The sequence below is a fragment of the Bombina bombina genome, chromosome 11, assembly GCF_027579735.1.
Source record: "Bombina bombina isolate aBomBom1 chromosome 11, aBomBom1.pri, whole genome shotgun sequence".
Taxonomy (NCBI): Eukaryota; Metazoa; Chordata; class Amphibia; order Anura; family Bombinatoridae; genus Bombina; species Bombina bombina.
Genome location: NC_069509.1, coordinates 172,544,425 through 172,561,414, shown reverse-complemented (window position 1 = coordinate 172,561,414; position 16,990 = coordinate 172,544,425). Strand labels below are relative to the sequence as shown.

At 38.7% G+C, this 16,990-nt stretch overlaps 1 protein-coding gene across 1 annotated transcript in view; it reads right to left on the bottom strand.

Annotated features, from left to right (window-relative positions):
- The window catches only part of BHLHA15 (basic helix-loop-helix family member a15), a 55,241-nt gene extending 49,638 nt beyond the window's left edge, over nt 1-5,603 (bottom strand). Inside the window, exon 1 of the mRNA XM_053694468.1 lies at nt 5,527-5,603. The gene's annotated coding sequence lies outside the window, so the exon portion shown is untranslated. The remainder of the gene's footprint in view (nt 1-5,526) is intronic.
- Between the last annotated feature and the right edge of the window lie 11,387 nt (nt 5,604-16,990).

The following is a 16,990-nucleotide window of genomic DNA, read 5'->3' as shown; positions in this document are numbered from 1 at the left end:
CAATTATAGCTCTAACCCTAATTATAGCCCTAACTCTAACCCCAATTATAGCTCTAACCCTAATTATAGCCCTAACTCTAACCCTAATTATAGCACTAACTCTAACCCTAATTATAGCCCTAATGCTAACCCTAATTATAGCCCTAACTCTAACTCTAATTATAGCCCTAACCCTAATTATAGCCCTAACTCTAAACCTAATTATAGCCCTAACTCTAATTATAGCCCTAACTCTAACCCTAATTATAGCCCTAACTCTAACCCTAATTATAGCCCTAACCCTAATTATAGCCCTAACCCTAATTATATCCCTAACTCTAACCCTAATTATAGCCCTATCTCTAACCCTAATTATAGCCCTAAACTTAATTATATCTCTAACCATAACGCTAATTATAGCCCTAACCATAGCCCTTCTCTAACCCTAATTATAGCCCTAAACTTAATTATATCCCTAACCATAATGCTAATTATAACTAACCCTCACTCAAACCCTAATTATAGCCCTAAACATAGCCCTTCTCTAACCCTAATTATAGCCCTAACTTTAACCCTAATTATAGCCCTAACCCTAATTATAGCCCTAACTCTAACCCTAATTATAGCCCTAACCCTAATTATAGCCCTAACCCTAACCATAGCCCTAACCCTAACCATAGCCCTAACTCTAACCCTAATTATAACCTTAACTCTAACCCTACCCCTAAAGGACCACTAAATACAGTAGAATTGAATAACTGACAAATTCACAATAAAAAGACAATGCTATAGCACTTACTTAGAATTTGAAATGAGCAGTAGAATCTGTTCTAGCAAATTTCAAAGTTTATCAAATTTTCCTCCCCCCTTTATCATGTTACAGCCATCAGCCAAAAACAAAATATATGTAAATATGAACTGTGAACTTTTACACATGCTCAGTAGGGGCTGGAGTCTAAGAACGTATGTGTATAAAAAGAATGCAAATTTGGATAATGGAAATATATTGGAATTTTTTTTTTAAATGCATGCTCTATCTGAATCATGAAAGTTTAATTTTGACTTAAGTGGTCCTTCTTAAATCTACTAATGGCCTAAAACCTCAGTCCAAACCTAGCCCTAAATCTATTCATAGCTCTAACACTAACTGCAACCCTAGCCTTAAATCTACTTGTAGCCCTAACTGTAAATCAAACCCTAACCCTAAATTTACAAATAGCTTTAACCCTTATTCTAACCCTAGCCCTAAATCTGCTCCAGGCCTAAACCTAACTCTAACCATAGCCCTAAATCTGCTCCAGGCCTAAACCTAACTCTAACCCTAGCTCTAAATCTACTCATAGTCCTAAACCTAACTGCAAACCTAGCCCTAAATCTACTCATAGTCCTAAACCTAACTGCAAACCTAGCCCTAAATCTAATCATAGTCCTAAACCTAACTGCAACCCTAGCCATAAATCTACTCATAGCACTTACCCTTACCCTAATTCTAACCCTAGCCCTAAATCTACTCATAGTCCTAAACCTAACTGCAACCCTAGCCCTAAATATACTCATAGCACTAACACTAATTCTAATCCTAGCCCTAAATCTGCTCCAGCCCTAACCCTAACTCCAATCCTAGCCCTAAATCTATGCGTAGCCCTAAACCTTACTCTAACCCTAGCCCTAAATCTACTCATATTCCTAAACCTAACTGCAACCCTAGACCTAAATCTACTCATAGCACTAACCCTAATTCGAACCCTTTCCCTAAATCTACTCATAGTCCTAAACCTAACTCTAACCCTAGCCCTAAATCTACTCATAGTCCTAAGCCTAACTTCAACCCTTGCCCTAAATCTACTCATAGTCCTAAACCTAACTGTTACCCTAGCCCTAAATCTACTCATAGTCCTAAACCTTTCTCTAAACCTAGCCCTAAATCTACTCATAGTCCTAAACCTAACTTCAACCCTAGCCCTAAATCTACTCATAGTCCTAAACCTTTCTCTAACCCTAGCCCTAAATTTTCTCATAGTCCTAAACCTAACTGCAACCCTAGCCCTAAATCTACTCATAGTCCTAAACCTAACTGCAACCCTGGCCCTAAATCTACTCATAGCACTAACACTAATTATAATCCTAGCTCTAAATCTGCTCCAGCCCTAACCCTAACTCCAATCCTAGCCCTAAATCTATGCGTAGCCCTAAACCTTACTCTAACCCTAGCCCTAAATCTACTTATAGTCCTAACCCTAACTGCAACCCTAGCCCTAAATCTACTCATTATTATTATTATTACTATTATCAGGTATTTATAAAGCGCCAGCAGATTACGTAGCGCTATACAAGAAATAATGGAACATTACAGGGATGCATTAAATACACAAACAAGTACAATATTGGGGTACATTACAGTTGTAGGTGAAATAATTGAGTTATACAAAAGGAGAGGAATGCCCTGCCCTTGAGCACAATCAGTAGTAGTTCACTTTAAATACAAAGTGGCCTACAGGTAGAGAGGCTCTCAAGCTTACAATCTAAAGGAGAGGGAACCCTAGTCCTAAATCTACTCATTCTCCTAAACCTAACTGCAACCCTAAACCTAAATCTACTCATAGCCCTAGACCTAACTGCAACCCTAGTCCTACATCTACTCATAGTCCTAAACCTAGCTGCAACCCTAGCCCTAAATCTACTCATAGTCTTAAACCTAAATGCAACCCTAGTCCTAAATCTACTCATAGTCCTAAACCTAACTGCAACCCTAGCCCTAAATCTACTCATAGTCCTAACCCTATCTCTAACTTTAGAACTAAATCCACTCATAGCCCTTTCCCTAACTCCAATCCTAGCCCTAAATATACTCATAGTCCTAACCCTAACTCTAACCCTAGCCCTAAATATTCTCATAGTCCTAACCCAAACTCTAACCCTAGCCCTAAATAAACTCATAGTCCTAAACCTAACTGCAACCCTAGCCCTAAATCTACTCATAGTCCTAACCCTATCTCTAACTTTAGAATGAAATCCACTCATAGCCCTTTCCCTAACTCCAATCCTAGGCCTAAATATACTCAAAGTCCTAACCCTTACTCTAACTCTAGCCCTAAATCTACTAATAGCCCTAACTCTAACATTAGCCCTAAATCTACTCATAGACCTATTTCTAACTTCAACCCTTAACCTTAAGGGGACACTGAACCCAATTGTTTTCTTTTGTGATAGAGCATGCTATTTTAAGCAACTTTCTAATTTACTGCTATTATCAAATGTTCTTCATTCTTTTGGTATTTTTATTTGAAAAGCAAGAATGTAAGTTTAGATGCCGGCCCATTTTTGATGAACAACCTGGGTTGTTCTTGCTGATTGGTGGATAAATTAATTCATTCAATACCAATAAACAAGTGCTGTCCAGGGCCTAAACTTTATTTTTCAAATATAGATAGCAAGAGAACAAATTAGAGAGTTGCTTAAAATTCCATGCTCTAGCTGAATCACAAAAGAAAACATTTGGGTTCAGTATCCTTTAAACTACTCATAGCCCTAACCCTAACTGCAACCCTAGCCCTAAATCTACTCTACGCTATTCCACTGCTCTGATACTTTTGGTTAGTAATACAGTAGGGCATTTCAGATTTACTTAAAAATGTTCCAGGCACATTTTATGACAGCGGCCATGCGCATGCGCATCCGACTCTCATGCTCTGATCACCCACATCATATTGTAATTGTAAATAATAATTATATATTGTTCCCATAATTTACTCTTGATACAAAAATAATTTTGTGTCTTAGAAACAGCTGGGGATAATTGCTATCTGCTTTCTGATTTTAACAAAGTTTTACAGGCAGTATCTAGCTAGGACTATTTATGGCTTCTACAACACTAGCTTTAAACACATTGTTAATGTTAATAGATTGCTAGCTCTGGGGACAAAGCAAACACAACATATTCAACCCCAGTACTCCATAACCATGCATTTTGTACACTAATTATAGAAATTAACTTACATTTCAGGAAAACATTTTAACCCCCTGTTTGCCAGAGATATTTACAGAGCACTACACTGCAAACCATTGCAGTCCTCTTTGGCAACCAGTAGGTTTAATACTATAATTAAGTATCCCTTTGAAAGGCCATAATACGCAGAAAATGTTTTTAAGGTTTAAAATTAGCACCATGTTCCAAATTGTGATTGACAGGTTCACTTTTCGTCAAACGTTGCTGTTATAATTTGAAACAGTGTACTATGAGACACATATGCTGGTCTACAAAATGTATTAACTACATTACCATTCATAAAACCAATGAGGCCAATAAACCACAACTAATGGTGCTCGATGAGAGAACAAGCGAAACAAAAGCTGGTGCTTTCTTGATTACTCCAAAATGAGCTTTTACTAAGAAGGACATCCTTGAGCCGAGAGCTACTCATGAATGGAAAGTAACCATTAATGGTTTCTTGCCAAGTCTAGTTTAAGTGCTAAGTCCCTTTTGAAGCTTTCAAGTGGTAGCACCACTTGTGTAGCACATTAAGCATTTCTCAAGTTATGTCATTCAGTTGTTCCATAATACATCCTTTAGCTAAAATGTGGTATCACAAATCAGTAGCCAAGTCAACAGGTCTATAAGTAAAAACCTATATATATATATATATATATATATATATATATATATATATATATATATATATATATATATATATATATATATATATATATATATATATATATATATATATATCACTGATAGAGACTAATACTGAAGCTCTATAGCCAAATGCAGCATCTATATTGTTTCATCCTTTTCATTTCCATAAATCAATTGTAAGCATGTGACAAATTATTAACATAAAGTTCCCTCATCTCATAAACTGCAGTGGTCTCTTAATTTTTTTCAGAACTGTATATTGAAGCTTAATTTTATATTACTGCCCAGTGGGTCATAACGTACTAAATGCTTCCTAAGTCATCTATAAAAAGAGCTATTGCAGCAGGTGACGAAACCCCATCCAAAAAATCTACATAGGACAAAACTAGTAGTCACAGAAAGAAAAACAAAATAACAAAAGTTTCCAAAAACTTACTGTGTCTATAATAAGCTTCTGAATTAACAAAATCACCATTCAGGCATAACATATATTATCTATGTTTTTTACATATGATAAAAAATAATAATAATAATTCTGTAATTAAATAAAAGTGATATTGTTGTTTCTATATACCTAAGTATCTGTATAGACACTGCATTCGTATTAGCCCATTAAATGCAAGCAGTAGTCAGCTCTTTATTAATGGGCTAACATTCCATATTAAAAGACAAGTTTTTTTTAAAAAAAGATTCTTCTCTTTCTCAGGTTGGGAGCAGTGCTTTTTAAATTGATGGAGTTGACACATTATTACTATGACCTTTAACCCCTTGGTTGCAAGAGAGGGCTTCAGACCTCTGTTGAAGCCATGGGGTTAAGCAGATATATAACATAAATAATAGGGTCTACTGTAGAGGGGGGGCTGTAAGTTTGCAGCTTGGTTTTAAGTGGAGCAGTTGTGAGTGCACTGTACCTTCAGGCTTGTGAGTGGGAATCTTCAGGCTCGGACAGGTGCAGCTGTGATGCAGGGTGCTTGCAAGGTGCTTGTGCTGCTGAGCATTTGGGATAGTACACGTAGCTTTAGTGCCCAGTTAGTGAAAGAGGTGGAGTCTGGCAGCATCTCATATGCAAAACCAAACAAGCAACCCAGCCAGGCAAGTACCTCTGTGGCACAGCTCCAACGCTTGTCACTGGCACAGCAAGGGCTCTTTTGTACACAAGCACTTCTTGCTATTTAGATAAAAACTAGCCCAGGTTTGCCTGATTTATGTTATGTGAGAACTGGCCCCTGTGTTTTATGTAGCAGGGCTAAATGTGTAGGCTATAGACTCCCTATAGATGAATGCCAAGAATTAGTTCTGTTTTGTAATAAAGGTTCAATGAACAGTTATAATATAATGTTTTTTTTCATAGTTAAAGGGACATAAAACCCAACATTTTTATTTCATGATTCAGATAGAGCAAACAATTTTAACCAACTTTCTAATTGACTTCTATTATCAAATTATCGTCGTTGAAAATCAGGGGTGTAAGCTCAGGAGCGTGCATGTGTCTAGAGTGTGCATGTGTTTTGTAAGAATGTTATTGGTTAGTAACAGGACTAGAGGGCAGCACAATTTCCTGCCATGCAGTGCTACAGATAACTACCTATGTATATCTTCAACAAAGAATACCACGGGAATGAAGCAAATTTGATAATAGAAGTAATTTGGAAACTTTTTCAAAATTGTATGTTCTGTCTGAATCACAAAACAAAATGTTTGAGTTTTATATCCCTTTAATTGCAACAAAGGTACCCATAATGTAATGCCATAAAACAATGAGCAAGCCAATATATTAAAGGGGCATTCTAGTGTAAAAACAAATTCTCTGCTTTGTTATTTCTCAATAAATGACTTATTTTACCATTTGTTTAAGTCTTACAAAAGGGTTAAACATGCAGTCAAAGCTGCATTGCGGGAACATCCCCATTCTGCTCCAGATGAAGATATGGCCAGTGATTGGAGAATATGCACGTATTCCTGCTTCTCATTAGCTGACCAGCTGTATCCTCATCTGGAGTGCAACAACTGCAGAACAATTACTATGTATTTATCACCTTTGCAGTAATTGAACATATACCAAAAGAAAATAATTTGTTAAAAGATAAAGAGTCAGATTACGAATGTTGCGGTAACAGTTACGTGCGAGCGATATCGGGTTTATCCAGTCTGTTCGCGTGCTTCGGCTTTAGCGCTCTGTGAGGAGGTTAGGGTGTGCGGAACTTAGAATGCAGGAACAGATACACAGAATAATGTGTTTTGAACACTTTACTGGTTGATAAGCAAAAGAACAGTTGGTAGTTCAGATTGAAGATTACAGGAACGGAAAGTTTGACCATAGGCTTAATGCAAAACACTAACGTCCAATACAAGGTTCACAATACATTTCAGTAGTTTGCTGTAACTAAGTCCAATAGACACTTGTGCTTAAACTGAACAGTAAAGGGGGAGGTTGTCACAGAATACCTGGTAGGTACAGCAGACACAGCTACTGAGAGGGAAACAAACACAGGATTTTCAGCAGGTACTGTTGGTGAGACTGTCACAGAATACCTGGTAGGTACAGCAGACACAGCTACTGAGAGGGAAACAAACACAGGATTCACAGCAGGTACTGTTAGTGAGACTGTCACAGAATACCTGGTAGGTACAGCAGACACAGCTACTGAGAGGGAAACAAACACAGGATTCTCAGCAGGTACTGTTAGTGAGACTGTCACAGAATACCTGGTAGGTACAGCAGACACAGCTACTGAGAGGGAAACAAACACAGGATTCTCAGCAGGTACTGTTAGTGAGACTGTCACAGAATACCTGGTAGGTACAGCAGACACAGCTAGTGAGAGGGAAACAAACACAGGATTCTCAGCAGGTACTGTTGGTGAGACTGTCACAGAATACCTGGTAGGTACAGCAGACACAGCTACTGAGAGGGAAACAAACACAGGATTCTCAGCAGGTACTGTTAGTGAGACTGTCACAGAATATCTGGTAGGTACAGCAGACACAGTTAGTGAGAGGGAAACAAACACCTGATTCTCAGCAGGTACTGTTGGTGAGACTGTCACAGAATACCTGGTAGGTACAGCAGACACAGCTAGTGAGAGGGAAACAAACACAGGATTCTCAGCAGGTACTGTTGGTGAGACTGTCACAGAATACCTGGTAGGTACAGCAGACACAGCTACTGAGAGGGAAACAAACACAGGATTCTCAGCAGGTACTGTTAGTGAGACTGTCACAGAATACCTGGTAGGTACAGCAGACACAGCTACTGAGAGGGAAACAAACACAGGATTCTCAGCAGGTACTGTTGGTGAGACTGTCACAGAATACCTGGTAGGTACAGCAGACACAGCTACTGAGAGGGAAACAGACACAGGATTCTCAGCAGGTACTGTTGGTGAGACTGTCACAGAATACCTGGTAGGTACAGCAGACACAACTAGTGAGAGGGAAACAGACACAGGATTCTCAGCAGGTACTGTTGGTGAGACTGTCACAGAATACCTGGTAGGTACAGCAGACACAGCTACTGAGAGGGAAGCAGACACAGGATTCTCAGCAGGTACTGTTAGTGAGACTGTCACAGAATACCTGGTAGGTACAGCAGACACAGCTACTGAGAGGGAAACAAACACAGGATTCTCAGCAGGTACTGTTGGTGAGACTGTCACAGAATACCTGGTAGGTACAGCAGACACAACTACTGAGAGGGAAACAAACACAGGATTCTCAGCAGGTACTGTTAGTGAGACTGTCACAGAATACCTGGTTGGTACAGCAGACACAACTACTGAGAGGGAAGCAGACACAGGATTCTCAGCAGGTACTGTTAGTGAGACTGTCACAGAATACCTGGTAGGTACAGCAGACACAGCTAGTGAGAGGGAAACAAACACAGGATTCTCAGCAGGTACTGTTAGTGAGACTGTCACAGAATACCTGGTAGGTACAGCAGACACAGCTAGTGAGAGGGAAGCAGACACAGGATTCTCAGCAGACACAGAATACCCAGCAGGTACTGCTGGTGAGACTGTCACAGAATACCTGGTAGGTACAGCAGACACAGCTACTGAGAGGGAAACAAACACAGGATTCTCAGCAGGTACTGTTAATGAGACTGTCACAGAATACCTGGTAGGTACAGCAGACACAGCTACTGAGAGGGAAACAGACACAGAATACCCAGCAGGTACTGTTGGTGAGAATGTCACAGAATACCTGGTATGTACAGCAGACACAGCTACTGAGAGGGAAACAAACACAGGATTCTCAGCAGGTACTGTAAGTGAGACTGTCACAGAATACCTGGTAGGTACAGCAGACACAGCTACTGAGAGGGAAACAAATACAGGATTCTCAGCAGGTACTGTTAGTGAGACTGTCACAGAATACCTGGTAGGTACAGCAGACACAACTACTGAGAGGGAAACAAACACAGGATTCTCAGCAGGTACTGTTAGTGAGACTTTCACAGAATACCTGGTAGGTACAGCAGACACAGCTACTGAGAGGGAAACAAACAGGATTCTCAGCAGGTACTGTTAGTGAGACTGTCACAGAATACCTGGTAGGTACAGCAGACACAGCTAGTGAGAGGGAAATAAACACAGGATTCTCAGCAGGTACTGTTAGTGAGACTATCACAGAATACCTGGTAGGTACAGCAGACACAGCTAGTGAGAGGGAAACAAACACAGGATTCTCAGCAGGTACTGTTAGTGAGACTGTCACAGAATATCTGGTAGGTACAGCAGACACAGCTAGTGAGAGGGAAACAAACACAGGATTTTCAGCAGGTACTGTTGGTGAGAATGTCACAGAATACCTGGTAGGTACAGCAGACACAGCTACTGAGAGGGAAGCAAACACAGGATTCTCAGCAGGTACTGTTAGTGAGACTGTCACAGAATACCTGGTATGTACAGCAGACACAGCTACTGAGAGGGAAACAAACACAGGATTCTCAGCAGATACTGTTAGTGAGACTGTCACAGAATACCTGGTAGGTACAGCAGACACAGCTACTGAGAGGGAAACAAACACAGGATTCTCAGCAGGTACTGTTAGTGAGACTGTCACAGAATACCTGGTAGGTACAGCAGACACATCTACTGAGAGGGAAACAAACACATGATTCTCAGCAGGTACTGTTGGTGAGACTGTCACAGAATACCTGGTAGGTACAGCAGACACAGCTAGTGAGAGGGAAACAAACACAGGATTCTCAGCAGGTACTGTTGGTGAGACTGTCACAGAATACCTGGTAGGTACAGCAGACACAGCTACTGAGAGGGAAACAGACACATGTTTCTCAGCAGGTACTGTTAGTGAGACTGTCACAGAATACCTGGTAGGTACAGCAGACACAGCTACTGAGAGGGAAACAGACACATGTTTCTCAGCAGGTACTGTTAGTGAGACTGTCACAGAATACCTGGTAGGTACAGCAGACACAGCTACTGAGAGGGAAACAAACACAGGATTCTCAGCAGGTACTGTTGGTGAGACTGTCACAGAATACCTGGTAGGTACAGCAGACACAGCTATTGAGAGGGAAACAAACACAGGATTCTCAGCAGGTACTGTTGGTGAGACTGTCACAGAATACCTGGTAGGTACAGCAGACACAGCTACTGAGAGGGAAGCAGACACAGGATTCTCAGCAGGTACTGTTGGTAAGACTGTCACAGAATACCTGGTAGGTACAGCAGACACAGCTATTGAGAGGGAAACAAACACAGGATTCTCAGCAGGTACTGTTAGTGAGACTGTCACAGAATACCTGATAGGTACAGCAGACACAGCTACTGAGAGGGAAACAAACACAGGATTCTCAGCAGGTACTGTTGGTAAGACTGACACAGAATACCTGGTAGGTACAGCAGACACAGCTACTGAGAGGGAAACAAACACAGGATTCTCAGCAGGTACTGTTAGTGAGACTGACACAGAATACCTGGTAGGTACAGCAGACACAACTACTGAGAGGGAAACAGACAGGATTCTCAGCATGTACTGTTAGTGAGACTGTCACAGACTACCTGGTATGTATAGCAGACACAACTAGTGAGAGGGAAACAGACACAGAATACCCAGCAGGTACTGTTAGTGAGACTGTCGCAGAATATCAGATAGATACAGCTTCAGTAACAAGGTGAGCATACACAGGTATTAGGCAAGTCTGCTTGGCTTTCAGGAACCAGGTGAGCATACACAGGGATCAGGTAAGTATACGTGGGGTCTGGAGCAAGGTGAGCATACTCAGGTACAAGGCAAGTATGCTTTTACTTCTCAGAAACTTGGAACAAGGTTGGAAAGCAATGTCAGCCCAGATGAATGGACTAAGTGAGCTTTTATAGGAACTCCTGAACAAAAATCTAGGCAGTGTTTATAAAAAACACACACACCATTGTTTGTAACTTTGACTATACAATAATTAATATAAATATATAAGAGGGGGTCTCTAGGCCATTTAAAAAAATGGCCCAGAGACTCCTTGTTTTAAAGCCCAGAAGCCCCTATTTAAAATTAAACCCCAATATACAGTTCTGAGAAAAAATAAGAGACCACTTCTTTAGTTTTACTATTTATAAGTTTGTGTTTGAGTAAAATGAACATTTTTGTTTTATTCTATAAACTATTGACAACATTTTTCCCAAATTCCAAATAAAAATATTGTCATTTGGATAATTTATTTGCAGAAAATGACAACTGGTGAAAATAACATAAAAGATGTTTTCAGACCTTGAATAATGCAAATAAAACAAGTTCATATTATTTTTTAAACAGCACAATACTAATGTTTTATCTTAAAAAGAGTTCAGAAATCAATATTTGGTGGAATAATCCTGATTTTTACAGCTTTCATTTGTCTTGGCTGCGCTCCACCAGTCTTTCACATTGTTGTTGGGTGACTTTATGCCACTCCTGGTGCACAAATCAAGCTGCTAAGCTTTGTTTGATGGTTTGTCACCATCCATCTTCCTCTTGATCACATTCCAGAGTTTTTCAGTGGGGTTCTGGTCTGTAGATTGTGCTGGCCATGACAGGGTCTTGATCTGGTGGTCCTCCATCTACACCTTGATTGACCTGGCTGTGTGGCATGGAGCATTGTCCTGCTGGGAAAACCAATCCTCAGAGTTGAAGAACATTGTCAAAGCAGAAGGAAGCAACTTTTCTTTTAGAATAAGCTTGTGCATGGCTTGATTCATGCGTCCTTCACAACTAAAAATCTACCTGATTCCAGGTCATCTTCTCTGATGAGTACAATTTTCAGCTTTGCCCAACACCTGGTCGTCTAATTTTAGACATAGACCTGGAGAGGCCTACAAACCACAATATCTTAATTTGGTAGAGGATTGGGGATGATCTTGTGGTGCTTCAGCAAGGCTGGAATCGAGCAGATTTATCCTCGTGAAGGACCCATGAATCAAGCCTAACCTATGATTTTACAATGTTCTGCTTATTGGTCATGGACTATGGGCCTGTCGGCTCTCTAACTTGAGATACTATTATAGCTCTTATTCATGGTGGATTCATTGTTATTGTTTGTGGGCAAAATGTTATCCAAAATGTATGGAGCAATAGTGCTATGTTACTCATAAGTTCATGCAACTTCCCTTACAATGTATACAGGCATATGTGAATAGTTTGCTAAAATATTTTAGTTTATTACATCTTTATATACGATGTTTGCTAATAGCTTATTCATTAACAACGTATACTCATATAGTAGTTGTTGTACCCATATTTAACATAATATTCTACAATATGTATGGGTTTGTTTTTTAGTTTTTTTAGAATCTATACCACCTATATACTATAAATTTGGTGTGGGGAGTTGACTTGTACACATATTTATAATATCTCATATTTACATATATAGTCAAAGTTCTAATTAAGGCACCTAGTAGCGCTTAGGCAATGATTTTCCTCATAAGCTATGTTTTAAGCAAGCCTGGCGCTGCATTGTTAGATGTAATTTAAAGGGACAGTCTACTCCAGAATTTTTATTGTTTAAAAAGATCTGTCTAACTGTGAAAAACTGTCAAGATGCACTGAGATAAGATACAGCCTTCACAGGCTTAGAAATTAGCACATGAGACTACCTAGATTTAGCTTTCAAAAAAGAATACCAGGAGAACAAAGCAAATTTGATGATTAAAGTAAATTGGAAAGTTGTTTCAAATTGCATGCACTATCTGAATCATGAAACTCTTTGTTCAGAATCCATCAAGCCAGTCCTATAACTCTTAGTACCTTTTTTTCTGCTTAGGTTTGCCACTAGAGTAATTAGCACTATACCTTTGCAATAGTTGCAAGGCCATTATTAATAGCTCATGGAGGCAGTCTTGCTGTGAAAATCTATAAAAATGCACTGAGATAAGAGGCTGTCTCTACTGGCTTAGAGACAGGCAGAAATTTAGAGGTGTAGAGATGTTGGGGAATGGGTAGTAAAGGCGTTATCTATCTTTTTAAAAATTTGACATTTTGGAGTAGACTGTCCCTTTAAGGTTGCTAGTGTGGGGGGTAAAGAGCAGTAGTGACTATGTCAGAGAACAAGGTTTGCAATATATGAAACAACGTACTGTGCATTATGCACTTATGTAAGACAGGGGCCCTGTGATTCCAGTGCCTATTGAAAAGCCCAGTTATGGACATGTGGCCTATTGAGAAGACCAGTTATGTATATGTGGCCTATTGAGAAGACCAGTTATGTATATGTGTCCTATTGAGAAGACCAGTTATGGTCATGTGTCCTATTGAGAAGACCAGTTATGGACATGTGGCCTATTGAGAAGACCAGTTATGGTCATGTGTCCTATTGAGAAGACCAGTTATGGACATGTGTCCTAAGTAAAGACACCATCTGGCACATTACGTCACCCTTGGCTATTTACGGATCCCCTCCTTCTCCTCCCTCTCTATAAATCTTACCAAGACACAGAATATAACAAACTATTTTAAGCATTTTCTCAAATCAATACCGATCAATGTAAAATCTATGTTTTCTTTGTACCTGAGGTGTAGTGACAAACACCTATCTTTTATTTTACTGCCAAGTTTAAATGTCTTGTGCAATCTAGGATGAAAAAGCCAGCACATTGAGAAAGCCAGCACATTGAGATAATAAGAAGTATTATTTCTTTGAATTTAAGCATGAAATTTAATCCCACACATCTACTGCAATGACCTTATCAAGTACCAAACCAAAGTGATAAACATCTTAAAGAAAAGCTAGTTTCATCAAAGGACAGAAAGAGCGACTCTGTGCTACTGACATAACAGGATGTATGAGTGCAAGAGAATACGCCAAACAATTTACACAATTAGACGACTGTTGTTTGTCATTTTACATCTAGTCAAGGACTGAGCACCACTGTGACAATAATCAGATTAATCCCTTCACAACTCGAGTTACCTCTGGAGCAAAATATTTATTTCTTTGCCTTCTGTGCTACCCCCCCCCCCCCCCATGTAATGAGAAAAACTAAATATTACTTGGATTTATACTTTTTAAATTTTTAAATTAGATCTATTTATATATAGTTTTTTTATATTCACTGTAATGTTATAGCCTTTGTCACAATTCTTGGTAGAGGTTGAGGTTATCATTATTTGTTTTGAGATGTAGGATACAAACAAAAGATAGCCGTGGTAATTCATATTCATAGAGGTGCAACTTTAAAAGTAAAGGAAAATTACTTAAAGGAACAGTCTAGTCAAAATGAAACTTTCATGATTCAGATAGAGCAGCAATTTTATGCAACTTTCTAATTTACTCTTATTATCAATTTTTCTTTGTTCTCTTGGTATCTTTATTTGAATGTAAGCTTAGGAGCCGGCCCACCTGGGTGGCCCTTGCTGATTGGTGGCTATATTTAGAAACCAATCAGAAAGTGCTACCCAGGTGCTGATCCAAAAATGGGCCGGCTCCTATGCTTACAGTCTTGCTTTTTCAAGTAAAGATATCATGGGGTCGATTTATCAACCTGTCAATTGGCCCCAATGCATCTGTTTCCGCGCGAGCCTTCAGGCTCGCAGGAAACCGGAGTTAAGAAGCTGCGGTCTTAAGACCGCTGCTCCTTAACTTGTCCACCACCTCTGAGGCGGCGAACAGCAATCAGCCAGATCAGATACGATCCAGTTGATTGACACCCCCTGCTAGCGGTCAAGTGGACACAAATCTGCAGGGGGCAGCATTGCACAAGCATTTCACAAGAAATGCTTGTGCAATGATAAATGCCCACACTATAATAAATTGGCCCCCAAGAGTAAATTAAAAAGTTGCTTAAAATTGCATGCTCTATCTGAATCATGAAAGTTTAATTTGGCTACACTATTTCTTTAAGACATGGAAGTCAAATTTAAATTAAAAAAAGATAAGGTAATTTTGACGACCTTTCCAATTTAATCCTAATATCAAGTGTACCTCTTTCTCAGACACCTTTGTTTAAATTGACCTCCTTAGCATGAGAGCATACTGAGGTAGGTTTAGGAGCATGCACTATTTGTATAACATTGTTACAAACATTGTTGTAAATGTTTCTGCCATAAAGTGTTCCTGGACCTACTAATTTGATGATGATACTAAAAGCTGACTTCTCAAAAAGCACCCACGTAAAACTGGTCAGGTACTTCCATGCATTTTTATACCCAGTGATGTCATTAAAGTTTACTCATAACATCTAGATAAATATTTTTTTTTATTAGATAGAAACCTATTACTAGATTTTACAGTCTTCTCCCAGGACCTTTTTAATGAGTGCACCACCAGTTTGATTTTGCTGACCAACACGTAGCCAAAAATAAGCTAAAATTATTTAATATCAATATGGTTAAATGTTTATTGCTCAAATGATCATTATATATAAATTTATGTTAAACTATGCAATTAATTTGTGCTTTTGATACCAGAACATTTTATACTTACAGATATACTTTCAAAGCCAAAATAAACAACATAATTTTCAATATACTTTCATGATTTATTTTGTTCTCATGTCTTGTAATTTATTTCTAAATATTGTGGGCTTTACAATTCATGTTAAACACAGACACAGCTGTATTGCACACAGTCATTGGTTGCACACTCTAGTAAGCTATTTATAACCATTCCTAATTGGCCTCAGCAGAAAAGGTAACCTAAGTTACAATATGGCCGTGCCCACTGCTTTATGGCAATTAACTTTACCTTTATTTTTAAAAATATTTAAACTAATATAATTTTTAAAAATACATGTACAAATTATTCTCAGGCTAATCTTGGCTCTAAATACATCATTCGAGCAATAATTTCTTTAGTGTTTAATGTCCCTTTAAGTTGCTTTTGCTAATTCACATTGTATTAAAACTCACAAGCCGACTTCTATATTCACAGATTTCAGACCTCTGGTTTATTAACACTTCCTAAACAATTATCTTGATAATCGTTTACTATTTCTTTTTAAAGCTCATGACCCTCAGTAATTTTACCCCTTAAGCATCAGGTAATTTAATACTGTTGTTCTACAAACTACTATTATGAACAGGTATTATATTGCAATATGGGAACATTATCTCTTCCTTTATGATTTTCTCATATTGTCTGGTTCATGCTGTATGTTTTTTTTTTTATCTATAACGCTTTACGCAGGTCATTTCTTGTTGTCGCTCTTCCTTTCCTCATTTTGCCCATATACCTCTCTGTTTTCCTCTTTATGTAAAATAGTTCTCAAAAATAAATGAAAAGTTCCTGTAGCTTTCTCATACTTATAAATGCTAGTACAATTACACTTCTCTAAAGAAACAAGCCGGACGAGTCTAGAGTATATAGGGGAATATAGGGGAAACTCGTCTTCTGCTTATAGTTCCTACCTATTTGTGAAACGCTTGGATTTACCAGTGCTACAAATAAAGGGGACCTTCAGTCATGAAGTATAAAATAGTTCCTTTACTTGTCTGCAGCCTAGGCTTGCGCGCAACATTAAGCGTGCCACTCATCTAGCACAATTTTGTAATCAAGGGTATTTCAAGTTTCACGAGGGGTCCATAATGGGAGTTGTAATACAAATTCCTATGCCAAAGTACAAATAAAAGCAAATTTTTTTCGCCAGGTGATTTTCACAGGCTTTACAGACAAACTGTACATATTTGTTTAAAAAAGTACTCGTTCACTATAAAATAAACCTTGTTGTGGCTCTATAAGCATTTATGATTTTTTTATTATGTGTCACTATATCTCCCATTTACAGTAAAACCCTATTTTAGTACTTTTTCAACCCCCGCCATTTAAAAGAACAGGTGATTCTCTTTTAAATGAATGGCGAATGCTTAAAATATTACACTTACTAATACTAAATTCTGATTATACATTGTCTGACAATTCCTCTTGGGAAAGTCCATACGCTC